The sequence below is a fragment of the Lithobates pipiens genome, unplaced genomic scaffold (genome assembly GCF_037356315.1).
Source record: "Lithobates pipiens isolate NorthernLeopardFrog02 unplaced genomic scaffold, aLitPip1_a1.2 Scaffold_16, whole genome shotgun sequence".
Taxonomy (NCBI): domain Eukaryota; kingdom Metazoa; phylum Chordata; class Amphibia; order Anura; family Ranidae; genus Lithobates; species Lithobates pipiens.
Window position 1 is genome coordinate 126,923,650 of NW_027507748.1, and position 14,317 is coordinate 126,937,966.

Here is a 14,317-nt window from a genome sequence, read left to right on the forward strand (position 1 = left end):
ACTTTCCACGTCACCTGCCACGTCACCTGCCGCAAGATGTGGATTGTCCACTTGCCACGTCACCAGCCACATCACCTGCCACAAGTTGTGGATTGTCCACTTGCCACGTCCCTTGCCACGTCCCCTGCCACGTCACCTGCCACAAGTGGATTGTCCACTTGCCACATCACCTGCCACAAGTTGTGGATTGTCCACTTGCCACATCACCTGCCACAAGTTGTGGATTGTCTACTTGCCGCGTCACTTGCCACATCACTTGCCACGTCACCTGCCACGTCACTTGCCACAAGTTTTGGATTGTCCACTTGCCACGTCAGCTGCCACGTCACTTGCCACATCACCTGCCACAAGTTGTGGATTGTCCACTTGCCACGTCACTTGCCACATCACCTGCCACGTCACTTGCCACGAGATGTGGATTGTCCACTTGCCATGTCACTTGCCACGTCACCTGCCACGTCATTTGCCACGTCAGCTGCCACGTCACTTGCCACAAGATGTGGATTGTCCACTTGTCACATCACCTGCCACATCACTTGCCACATCACCTGCCACAAGTTGTGGATTGTCCACTTGCCACGTCACTTGCCACATCACCTGCCACGTCACTTGCCACAAGATGTGGATTGTCCACTTTCCACATCACCTGCCATGCCATCTGCCACAAGTTGTGGATTGTCCACTTACCACGTCACCAGCCACATCACCTGCCACAAGTTGTGGATTGTCCACTTGCCACACCACTTTCCACGTCACCAGCCACATCACCTGCCACAAGTTGTGGATTGTCCACTTGCCACGTCCCTTGCCACGTCCCCTGCCACGTCACCTGCCACAAGTGGATTGTCCACTTGCCACATCACTTGCCACATCACCTGCCACAAGTTGTGGATTGTCCACTTGCCACGTCACCTGACACAAGTTGTGGATTGTCCACTCGCCACGTCACTTGCCACATCACCTTCCACAAGTGGATTGTCCACTTGCCACGTCACTTGCCACGTCCCCTGCCACAAGTGGATTGTCCACTTGCCACGTCACCTGCCACAAGTTATGGATTGTCCACTTGCCACGTCACATGCCAGTCACCTGCCACAAGTTGTTGATTTTCCACTTGCCACGTCACCTGCCAAGTCACTTGCCGCGTCACCTGCCAGGTCACTTGCCACGTCACCTGCCACAAGTTGTCTATTGTCCACTTGCCACATCACATGCCAGTCACCTGCCACAAGTTGTTGATTTTCCACTTGCCACGTCACCTGCCAAGTCACTTGCCGCGTCACCTGCCAGGTCACTTGCCACGTCACCTGCCACAAGTTGTCTATTGTCCACTTTCCACGTCACTTGCCACTTCACCTGCCACGTCACTTGCCACAAGTTGTGGATTGTCCACTTGCCACATCACTTGCCACCTGCCACGTCACTTGCCACAAGTTGTGGATTGTCCACTTGCCACGTCACTTGCCACAAGTTGTGGATTGTCCACTTGCAATTGCAATTGTTTAAAATATTTTTCTAATGGTTTTTCATCATTTGCAATCATTTTTGAGATTTTTGATGTAAAAAAAAAAGGTCACCTTTAAAAACGCATATAAACGCAAACGCGGCTAAACGCGGTAGCGGCGTTTTGCCGCGTTTTACCGCGTTTTGCCGCGTTTTGCGTCTGAAACGCAGAAATTTTTGTTTCTGAACGCATTTTTTTGCTTCTGGAAAAACGAGATTAAACGCAACTGCATATAAACGGAAAAAAACGAGACTGTGTGCATGGACACATAGGATAACATTGAATGAGTTCAGGTGCAGTTGAAAAAACTGTCCAACTGCATCTGAACGCGCGTTTAACTGCGTCTCGTGTGCATGAGGCTTAATGTCGATAAACATTTGCCAGATTTTTTTTCTTTGACAGCAATGAGCAGAGAACGGCTCTGTACTTGTTACATGAACGCATAGTGGAAATGCTGGATTAAGATCATGAGGGGGTTGAATTGAGGTTGTGATTTTTTTTTTTTTTTTTTTTTTTACGATTAATCGTGCAGCTCTAGTACAAGCTCTTTAATATTTACCAAAACAATGTAAAAGGGTGGACAGAGCTAAACAATCCATTCAGTTTGTATCCAATCAGACACACCCTTGCACGATATAGTAAAATAAAGTATGGCCAAAGATTTTTTGACCATACCTCATGGGTCACAGAAGTGCACTTACTTGTGCCCTCCTGTCACCCAGAATCAGTGGACAGCTGGCTAAATGACATCACAGAGCCACTCCAGGCTCTGAAAAGATCCTGACCATATTGTTGGGACCCACCCAGCTGACTGACAGCTGGCCCCCCAGCTCTTAGTGCACCCGTTGGAAGCCAAAGCCAGCTGTGCCCACCCCCTTCCCAGCCTGGCACTCCAGTAAGCACTGGAGGAGCAGGGAGCTGTCTTTTCTCAGAGCTGACCATGAACTGAGTGCTCAGAAGTCATGTAATAGCTCAGTTCTCAAGCTTAGGAGACCAAGCATGTTTTTTTTAAGTAACCCCAAATGTTTCCTTTAACTACTTGTGCCCACAATGTACTATGGAGGGGCAGAAAATAAAAAGGATCCAGAATCCGCTGCACTTCTTCAACCTTTATTGCATTTTTCATAAAATCCATCACAGACAGTGTGGGCAACACTGAAAGTTAATACGTTTCATGCTAACTCACTACTACTAAGGAAGGAGGGGCAACCTGTATAGGCACAATGTACTGGTGTGTTGCTGCCCCTTTCTGGGTTTAGGACACAAGCCTGCGTGCCCAACTATCACCTATTGAATTTGTACACAGGGAGTTTGTCAGCAGGGGCTGGCCAGTGATTCATGACCAGGACCTGCTGATCAGCTGTGTACAATCACAGCCCAGAGCCCTGTGTTGACAATCAACACAGGGCTCTGAACAAAGGGAATGATCTCAGGGATAAGAAACAAATGATTAGTAAAAAGCAGCACACATTACACATATTAACACTTGCTAGGCACACAGTTAAAACGGGCCAGTGTCATTAGTACAGTGACAGGGTTGAGTATTATCATTGCAATAGTGTCACTGGTGAGGTCAGTGGCAGTTCGTGAGTTCCCACCAAGTGGAAGAGTGCCCACCACACTACTATAAGTCATTGATCATTGCTATTAGTAGTAAAATGTATGCATGCATATATTATTAAGATATGTACACACACACACACACTTTAGGCTCGGTTCACACAGGGGCGGCACGACTTGCAGCGCGACTCACAGACGCGACCTGCACACGACTTCAGCGGCGACTTGCAAAACGGCTTCTGTATAGAAGTCAATGCAAGTCGCCCCAAAAGTAGTACAGGAACCATTTTTCTAAGTCGGAGCGACTTGAGTCGCTCCTATTAGAACGGTTCCATAGTACAGAACGGAGCGCGACTTGTCAGGCGGCTAAGTCGCCTGGACAAGTCGCCCCTGTGTGAACCGAGCCTTACTTGTGTGAAATAAATTATACAAATTTCATTTGCGTACTAAGCGATTGCCAGTTAAAGCAAAAAAATGGCCTGGTCATGAAGGGGGTAAAACCTTCCAGAACTCAAGTGGTTAAAGTACAACTAAAAGGCAAAATGTTTTTATTTATATTTCCCATAGCCAAAACAGGAGAGGGAGTCCCTCCAAAGTGAGGAAATGCCTGGTTGTCACTGGAAATAGTCTCCCCATTGGAAGATTTCCCCTCTATTACTTTTCTGGGGACACCCAAAATGTGGGATCTTTTTAGCGTTTGAAGAGAATGGTAAACAGGACAAATAGAGACAAAGACAGCAATAAAAACTGACAAGGGGTTCTAATCCCTCTCCACTACTTGCAAGTGCACATTATGACGAAAAAACTGTCTACCCAAAATTTCCATAGGTGGAGCTTAAAAACCATTTACAGCTCATCAGTTTAGAGTTAAAGCCGTATTAAACCCAAAACTGTAATATGTTGCAGCTTACCAAACATTAGATCGGTGGCTGCATAAAGGCCCATACACAAGATAAGATGATCGGAAGACAAAAATTTGACGATGAACGATTGGCCGATTATCTGATCGTTTGTAAACTGCTATTACTAACAGATTCTGACTTTTCAGATGACAAAAGCAGAAGGTGTAGGCTAGAAACATGTTATTGTATGTGAACAAAATGTCAGATTTTTCATTTAATTAGTACAATTTTAGTCAGAAAGAAAAAAAAAAAAAAAAAAAAAAAAAAAATTGTGAGCAAGAGACTACACATGCTTGGAAATGAAAGAATACATTACAAAACAATTCAAGACATCACGTTGTATTCTGTCATCTCAGAATTTTCGTAAATTGAGTAACATCTTAATTTTTTTTCAATATGAGACTAGCATGAAAAAACAAAACAAAAACACAAGACGATTATTCATCCAATAATCTCGTGTGGGCAAGGCTTTAGCACTTTTGAACAGCAGCGTTGGCAGTCGGGGGTGTTAGATGGGGACTAGCTGCACACAGGTGTCAAACTGGAGACCAAAACCAGAGGCATGATGGGACTTGTAGCTCGGCAACAGCTAGAGGGACACCAGTTTGTCATCCTGGAGTCAACAAATAAATGGAAGCCAAACTCCAGCTCACACTGCAGTCACAGGAACAGTTTTTCTTCTTTTTTGGATAAAGGTTTTACATAAACAAAAAGCTGATTATTGTAAGCACCCCTGTCCGTGGTAGATGGTTTGTCTCATCCAAACTGATACATTTGTAGGAAAGCTTGTTCTTTTGAAAAACAGGCTTACTGGCTGGAACACCAGATGAAAAAAATCAAAGAAAGAATGCATTAAAAATAAAGCAATTGCAGCCATCTAAGAATTGGAAAGCTGCAATACAATAAATATTCGCTTTTCAGTCTATTACTGCTTTACATGTAAAGTCTGGACTTAAAAGTAAACAAAAAAAAAAATAAATGAAAGCCTAAAGAAGATTGTACAATTAGATTGTATAATGTATGGTTACCTTCTGCCCGCATTCCTGTGCACCTTACAGCCCATTTATTCAAATGGGCTGAAATCACATCAATAGTAATGAATGCAGTACTTTTTTTTTTTTTTTTAAAGGCACTACAACCAGATCACATGGTACTATAGTACCATGCGGTCTAGTGCAGGGAAACGCACCGTTTGTGGTGTTGTTAGGTATACGTTGACACTCACGCAGATTGCACAATCCAGTGCACTTTAGACGCGGTGGAGGAAACACGTACGGAACATGAAAAGGACATTTAACATAATTTTTGCTACAATGCAAGTCCTACCATAGACCTACATGGAAGGAGTTGGCAAGCTTCAAATCCAACATGTAGCTTCATGTTTTCTGTAAAGTGATGCATGAGCTACAGGCACTTGATGACCAGTGACATACCCGTACATCCCACCCGGAGTCCCGTGTGAACAGCCAGCGCTTCCACAGAGGTAATCAGAGGCCAGAATGGCTCCGATCATTAATATGGCATAAGAAACAGGAAGCGAGGTTTCTCCGGATGTAAACAATGCATTTTTAAATGGGGAAGGCATCTGATCACGCCAATCTTGGTGTAATCAGATGCTGTGAAGGGCAGAGTTGAAATCTGTAGTCTATTATCCATAAAGAGTACCTGTCAATTCTTACTACTATCACAGGGGACATTTATATTCCTTGTGATAATAAAACTGAAAAAAATAGATACTGTATAAAAATGAAAAATAAAAAATAATGTAATTCTCACACCCACTTAACAACCTCATCAAATCATTCCCCGCATCTATTACCTTTTGTACCACCACCCCCTCCCTTTAGAATGTAAGCTCTACGAGCAGGGCCCTCCTGTACCTTCTGTATTGAACTGTAATTGTGCTGTCCACCCCCCCCCCCCCATACTGTAAAGTGCTGCGTAAACTGTTGGCGCTATATAAATCATTGCTAATAATCTAGGGCCCCTGCTTTAGCTACTTCAGCCCTGGAAGGATTTACCCCCTTAATGACCAGTTCATTTTTTGCGATACGGCATTGTGTTACTTTAGGTCGTGAAACATTCTACCCAAACAAATATTTTTACATTCTGCTCTAAAGCATATCCAATAATTAAAAAAAGAAATCAAATTTCTTCATCAATTTGGGCCAATTTGTATATTGCTATATATTTTTAGTAAAAAAAGATTAAATAAATTAGTGTAAATATTGGTTTGCGCAAAAGTCATTGTGTCCACAAACCATAGTGACTATGGGACTATTTTTTTTCCCGATCATTAGCAGGACTGTGACATTGCGGCAGACAATTTGGACAATAAGTGACACTTACTGGGGACCAGTGACACCAATACTGTGATCAGTTCTAAAAAAATAAATAAAAAAAATATTGCACCGACACTGGTTAAAGCGGAGTGCCACTGGTTTTTGAGTTTATTAAAAGTCAGCAGCTAAAAAAATAAAAAAGTATAGCTGTTGACTTTTAATAAACAGCCACTCACCTGTCCCACGGTCCAGCGATGCGGCCGCCCAAAGCCTCCGCTCTTACCCCCTCTTCGTGGTGCCGACACGATAAAGTCACAGCCGATCACAGGTGGTACTGCCCCAATTTGCGCGGTGCATGCGTGTGATCGGGAGTGCACTGCACATGCACGTTGGTGGAGGCGTGTTCCCGGGAACACTGCTCATCACCGATGGCGGTAAACAGCCATTGGCCAGCAGCTATTTACCACGTGATCGGTTGTGATCCTTTCACAGCCGATCGCTAAATTTCAACAAACCACGGTAACGAGATGTTACCCGGTTCTCCTCCTCACACACCAGTTGCGTGTGAGGAGATTGCGGTAACATCACGTTATCGCATACAGTGTAGACCAACACACACTGAATGTCTCCCACCCAAATAAAGAGGACCTGTCACAGTCCATCAGAGTACCCAAGTACTTAACTGCAGCCCATGCCTCATAGAATATACGTTGGGGTGTTTGCTTTCCAAAATGGGGTCATTTTGTGGGCAATTCCACTGGGATGGTGCTCAAGGACCTTCAAGTGTGATGTGTAGGAATGAAAGTCTCACATGTGGTATCGCCATACTCAGGAAGAGTAGCAGAAAGTGTTTTGGGGTGTCATTTTTTCTATATACATGCTAGGGGTTAGCGCAGGCATGTTCGCATAGAACACGTGCAGAGCCCGCCAGGAAGTCGGCACAGCGCTGTGCCAACTTCCTGGCGGGCTCTGCACGTGTTCCATGCGAACACGCCTGAGCTCATCCCTAATACATGCTATGTGTTGGAGATATATTATAAATTGACAACGTTGTGTAAAAAGGAAAAAAAAAAAAAAAGTGTTTTCATTTTTTCCAGGTTTTACAAAAACTTCTGGGGAAAAAAAAAAAAAAAAAAAAAAAAAAAATGAACTGTTCAAGACTCAATTTGCCTCAGATTATACATTGGGGTGTTTGCCTTCCAAAATGGGGTAGTTTTGTGGGCAATTCCTTTGTCCTGGTGCTCCAGGGCCTTCAAAAGTGTAAGCCCTTGTACACTAGTGTACACGCGGTCGGAGATTCCGACAACCAAATCCGTCGGAGTAATTCTGCAGGTTTAATTCTGGAAGAGGTCCGGAAGTGATATTGCATACGCATGGTCGGACTAAGTTGTCGGAAAATTCAATTGTACATAACGTGATGACGTTATTTCGGCTGGACTACATTCAGGCTAGTAGCCAATAGCTTTGGTCTAGGAATTTGATCTGAACATGCGTGGCACTTTGTCCGTCGGAGTAGGCTAAACATGATCGGAGTATGTCCGATCGGAGCATTTTGTCAGAAAATTTTACCGGCAAGTTGGAAAAATTGGTCTGTCGGATATTCTGACGGAAACAGTCCGATGCAGACCCCACACAGTCGGAATATCCGACAAAACGGTCCGATAGGAAACATTCGACGGAATCTCCAAACGTGTGTACAAGGGCTTATAGGTGGTTGAGAAATGAGATGTGTCATTTATACTCGTAGAACACCTGAAAGTGCCACGTCAACACAGTGGTATCGCCATACTCAGGAAGAATAGAATGTATTTTGTTGTATGCATATGCTGTGTGTGAGAAGTATCCTGATATGACAATTTTGTAAAAAAAAAAAATATATATATATATAATATATATCTCTATCTCTATCTATCTTCATTTTGCAGAGGATTGTGGGAAAAAAATTACAACTTAAAAAAACTCACCATTCTACTTACTTAAAGCGGAGGTCCACCCTAAAGTGGACCTTCCGCTCATTGGACTCCTCCCCCCCTCCGGCGCCACAATTGGCACCTTTCAGGGGGGAGGGGGGTGCAGGTACCTGTACAGTACAGGTATCTGCACCCACTTCCGGCGTAGATGCCCCTTTCCGAAAGTCCCCTGCTGGGAAACATACGTATCCCAGAGACAGCAGGGACCATCCTTATTGCGCAGCGCGACTCGCGCATACGCAGTAGGGAACCGGGAAATGAAGCCGAAAGGCTCCACTTCCTGATTCCCATACCCAAGATGGTGGCGGCAGCACCCGAGAGATGATCGAGAGATCGGCTTTGGGTGCGCTGGGCGGGTAAGTGTCACTATTTTAAAAGTCAGCAGCTGCAGTATTTGTAGCTGCTGGCTTTTAAGGAAAAAAAAAAAAAAAAAAAAACGGCAGAACTCCCGGCTTTAATACCTTGGAATGTCTACTTTCTAAAAAGGAGTCATTTGGGGGGTATTTGTACTTTCCTGACTTGTTAGTGTTTCAAGAAATGAGATACACCTGATGTACTGAAGGCCTGATCAGATGTGATCAATTTTCAGTGATTGGCACCATAGTTTGTAGACTCTATGACCTCTTTCACACGGCCGATCCATTCAGGTACGCCTGTCAGTTTTTCAGGATGCTATATAGAGGTCTATGGAGCGTCGGTTGTCAGCGGTGACATGTCCGCTGACATCCGACCCGCTCCGATCTGAAAAAGCGTGACGGAGGAAAAAGCTACTTTTCCATCCGTCATTGGATTGGGTGACGGACACTGCAGTCCGTTGTCATCCGATCTCCCATAAGGGAGAGCGGCGCTCTGACTGGTCCGTCCCTGCGCAGTGTGCAGAGACCGACCTGTCATTTTCCTGCTTAGAGGGGATCAACGGAGCAATCCCCACTGAGCAAGCGGATATCCACGTGTGGAAAGACCCTTAAACTTTCACAAAGACCAAATAATATACACTAATCTGGGTTATTTTTACCAAAGATATGGAGTAGTATAAATTTTGGGCAAAATTTATGAAGAAAAATTACTAATTAGCAAAATTTTATGACAAATTTTTCACAAAATTGATGGTCTTTTTTTTATTTATAGCACAAAAAATAAAAAACCACTAGCGATTAAATACCACCAAAAGAAATCTCTATTTGTGTGAAAAAAAAAAGGACACAAGTTTCATATGGGTACAGTGCTGCATGACAGAGTAATTGTCAAACTGTAAGAGCGCTGAAAATTGGTCTAGGCGGGAAGGGGGTGTAAGTGCCCTGTATTGAGGTGGTTAAGGTACCCATATAGAGGCGTCAATTTACACAGCGCTCCACACATACAAACACTCACATCAGTCCCTACCCTCAAGGAGCCCACAATCCAAGGTCCCCAACTCACATTCATATATTAGGGCCACTTTTGGACAGAAGACAAGCAACCCTTTTTACTGCTATCCACTACACCACTGTGCTGATCGATCTATCTATCTATTCCCTAGTAGAAAAAATAAAAATACCGATTTATACATCATACATGGAAACAAAAATAGTGTCAGAAAAGGCCTGGTTTTCAAGTGGTTAAATGCCCGTGCACAATAGTGCGATGCAAGAACCCTGCAAATCCAGTGCAGGTTCCCGCATCTAGGGCTGCAACTAACAATTATTTTCATAATCAATTAGATGGCCGATTATTTTTTCGATTAATTGGTTAACAACCTTAACAAAAAAAAAAAAAAAAAGGCAATTTATTCTTAAATATCTCTATGCAGTGGTAAATATAAATAACCAACTATATGGTTAGGGAGAAAAATATCTAATCCACTCTGAGAATAACAGACAGAAGAGATATACTGTATAAAATATATATATATATATATATATATATATATATATATATATATATATATATATATATATATATATATATATATATATATATATATATATATATATATACACACACACACACACACACACACACTATTAGAGGAGAGATATATGCCGTATAAACTATTAGAGGAGAGATATATACTATTAAAGGGTGAATCTGGTAAATATCACTCAGATTAAAAAAAAAAAAAAAAAAAAACACAAAACAAAAACACAAATTGCTGCAAAAAAAGCTTTACATGCCTTTCTGCAGCTTCTCCATTGAAGTATATTGAACCAAAAAAAAAAAAGTCCCTGACCCTTTCCAAATACACAGTGGCTAAGCATAGATGTGAACGTGTCCCATAGGAAACCATGTACATGAACTGTAGTGCATTTCTTCAAAAATCACCAAAAGACACAAAGATGTGAACCAGGTCTAGGACATTTAGAAACACAATGGGGTTAAAAAAACTAAAAATGAGCCCTTTATAGTACAAACAAGCAGATAATCACTACTGTAAGGGGTTCATTTTTTTTTTTACTGTAGAACAGTGAAAGTAATATTTACAGTAGCGATTATTTCCTCTTTTTGTACTATAAAGGGCTCATTTTAGTTTTTTTTTTTTTAATCCCATTATGTTACTGGCCGATTAATCGATTATGAAAATGGTAATCAATTAATTTCATAATCCATTAGTTGTTTCAGCCCTACCCGCATCACACCTGGAATAGCATAGTGGTTCACACTGAGATCTGCGAACCGCTGTGGGTGTCCATGTAAAGTTAACGACACCCCCAGATCAGTTCCCAGAGCGAACTGTAAAATGGTGTAGGAATCAAAACGCATAAGTGTGAAGACCCATGCGATCCGATTCCAGTGCAGACCAGAAAAAGGGTGCTGCACCATTTTGGTGCGAATGAGATGTGATTTCAGACAGTTTGTATGGCTGAAATTGCATCGCACATCAATGCGGTGAGAATCACATGCGATGTCTGGCATGTCACTAGTGTGAACGGGGCCTAAAACGTGAACAGCTCTGTCTGCTGTCCCTATTATCCAGTCTGTGTCCCTGGGCTATGCAATTTTCAGCCTATACGTTTGAGCCTAGGTTCACACTTGTGCGGTGCAAGAACCAGTTCACACAGCGCATCTCTCCCGCAGGCAGTTCACACTGCCCTCCGCGAACCGCTACGGGGGTCAATACATCGTTAATAACACCCCCAAAATCGCTTCACAGATCGAAATGCGAACTGAGAACTCACACAGGAATCGGATCGCATAGGCAAGAACACCCAAGCAATCCGATTTCAGTGCGGGGGAGGGGGGTTCCTGATTTTTTTTCCCTGCAAATCTAATGCGAGTTCAGCCAACTCACTGAGCACATGCAATGTCTGAGATCGCATAATGTGTGAACCTGGGTCGAATGTCCTAAAGTTGCACTAAACATACTGCATGCACTACTTTTTTAGAGACAAAACCGCACTGAAACCATGTGTGTATTGTGGTACAAGGCGCTCCGATGTGGGCAACGCACTGCGTTTGTGATCTGAAGTCGGGGTGCCATTAAGAATACATTGACACCTGCAGATCTCACTCGCAGGTGGCTTCCCACTCACTGGAAAGAGCTTCCATGGAGGCAGAAGTGACTGCAAAGAGCCAGTGGGGGGGATCAGCAGCACTTAGAGGCAGTTAAAGGAGGAAGAAAGTGAAAACCAGTATGTTATTTGTAGCACAAAATGTATTTTATCATAGACCAAGCAAATGCAATGCTATGGAGTCAGCGTTTAGTTCTGCTTTTAAAATTTACCAGGACTTATGCTGGGTTGGTGGAGGTAACAAGAAATCCTCCTATACATCATCCCCAATGTATATATATAGTGGTGAGAAGACCAGCAATGTCCTCCGCAGCCGCCTGTGCCCTGACAAGGATGAAGCCGCCACCCTCTCACCTGTCCGGGCGTCCCCCGCTCTCCGCCTCTTCCCGGGTCCCGCTCTCAGGCGGCCGGAGGTGCCCGGCGCTCTGTCATGCCTGGCTCCAAGTCACAGGCGGAGGTTTATGCTCACTACTCTCCTCTTACCCTCCACTTCCTGGACGACGTCTACTTCCGGGGGCAGCCCGGACTGTCACTCACACGTTGCTTTTTTTTTTTTTTTCTTTAAAACAACTTTATTATCGGAGCTACACACACACACAACACGTCAAATTCTTTTAACCACTTGAAGATCAGGTCGTTTTCTGACATTTGTTGCTTACAGTATCAGTATTTTTTGCTAGAAAATTACTTTGAACCTCCAAACCTTATATATATATTTTTTGTTAGTAGAGAGCAGGAGCAACCTGTTCATTGTGTGCACACGGGCGTCACCCCCCCCCCCCCCCCCCCCACCCCAACAAAAAAAACACCAGCCACTATTCGCAGAGACCCTAGAGAACAAAATGGCGGTCATTGCAACATTTTATGTCACACTATATTTACGCAGCAGTCTTGCAAACACAATTGTTTGGGAAAAAATACACTTTAACCACTTGCCTACTGGGCACTTTCACCCCCTTCCTGCCTAAGCCAATTTTCAGCTTTCAGCGCTGTTGCACTTTTAATGACAATTGCGCAGTCATGCAATGCTGTACCCAAATTACATTTTTATCATTTTCTTCACACAAATAGAGATTTATTTTGGTGATAATTAATCCCTGCTGAAAATTTTTGAAAAGAAAAAAAAAAAAATAAGCTTTTCTTAGTTTCTGTCAGTAAATTTTGGAAATAATATGACACACTCATAAGTGCCACTAATATGCGGCACTGATGGATACTGATAGGTGGCATTGATGGGCACAGATAGGCAGCCCCAACTGGCATCACTAATGGGCACTGATTGGTGTCACTGATGGGGCTGCACTCTAATCTGATTACCTGTACAGATCTCCCCTGATGCTGATCGGCTCTCCTCGTCACACATTCTGTCAGTGTGAGCCAATAAACGACATCTCCTTATTTACGTGTGATTGGACACAGCCAATCACATGGTTAAAGAGTCACGTCATCAGCTCTTTACAGAGGTCGGGGTCGCGCCATGTCCTAGGTCATATGAGTTTGCCCCAGAACAATAGGGGAATCCACAAGTGGTTAATGAATTAAAACCTTTTTTTATATGATGTGAAAGATGAAGTTACGCAAAGTAAATAGATACCTAACTTGTCATGCTTTAAAATGTTGCTTCTGTGTGCGAGCACGGAGGGATGGGGCAATTTTTTTTTTCTTATTTATTTTACTTTTTATTTTTACACTGTCCCTTTAATCATTTTTTTTCTATCACTTTTATTGCTGTCACAAGAAAGGTAAACGTTCCTTGTGATAGTAATGGGCAGTGACAGGTATTCTTTATGGAGGGATCTATAAGACCCCAAACCCCTCCTCTGCACTTGAAGGCATTGAAACCACCAAGATTGGCATTTTTGAATACTTACACATTTTTAAAGCTTGGGCCTTTAACCACTTGAGATCCGCGCTATAGTAAAATGACGTGTATAGCGCGGATCTCAATTTCCGGGACTACGTCTATTGACGTAGTCCCCTTTAAGAGTTCCCCGCGCGCTCCCGGGAGCGCGCATCGGGGAAAATCTGTGTTGGCCGTGTCCGCTGGACACAGCCAATCACAGATCGCTGTAAACGGCCAATCACAGCGGCCGTTTACAGCGCGATCGCCTCCTCCAATGGGTGATGATCTCAAATGTAAACAAATGAGATCATCACCCATTGCCGAACGTGTCTCCTCACACAGCGATAGCGTGTGAGGAGACCGAAGGTGCTTGTGAGTTAAAAAAGACAGTAAAGTGATAAAAAAACCCACCTGTGCCCAGATCTACCCTGCCAGTGCCCATATCTACCCTGCCAGTGCCCTGCCAGTGCTCAGATCTACCCTGCCAGTGCCCACCTGTGCCCACCTGTGCCCACCTGTGCCCACCTGTGGCCACCTGTGCCCACCTGTGCCCACCTGTGCACCGCCAGTGCCCACCTGTGCCCACCTGTGCCCACCTGTGCACCGCCAGTGCCCACCTGTGCACCGCCAGTACTCCATCTGTGCACCACCAGTGCCCGCCAGTGCCCGCCAGTGCCCATCTGTACCCATCGGTGCCCATCTGTGCCCATCTGTGCCTCAGCAGTGCCCATCTGTGCCGCCTAAGCAGTGCCCATCTGTGCCGCCTCA

The 14,317-nt window shown here is 44.0% G+C and overlaps 1 protein-coding gene across 1 annotated transcript in view; it reads right to left on the bottom strand.

The window, feature by feature from the left end:
• TMEM248 (transmembrane protein 248) overlaps positions 1-12,222 on the bottom strand; it is an 83,008-nt gene extending 70,786 nt beyond the window's left edge. Inside the window, exon 1 of the mRNA XM_077480439.1 lies at positions 12,061-12,222. The gene's annotated coding sequence lies outside the window, so the exon portion shown is untranslated. The remainder of the gene's footprint in view (positions 1-12,060) is intronic.
• Between the last annotated feature and the right edge of the window lie 2,095 nt (positions 12,223-14,317).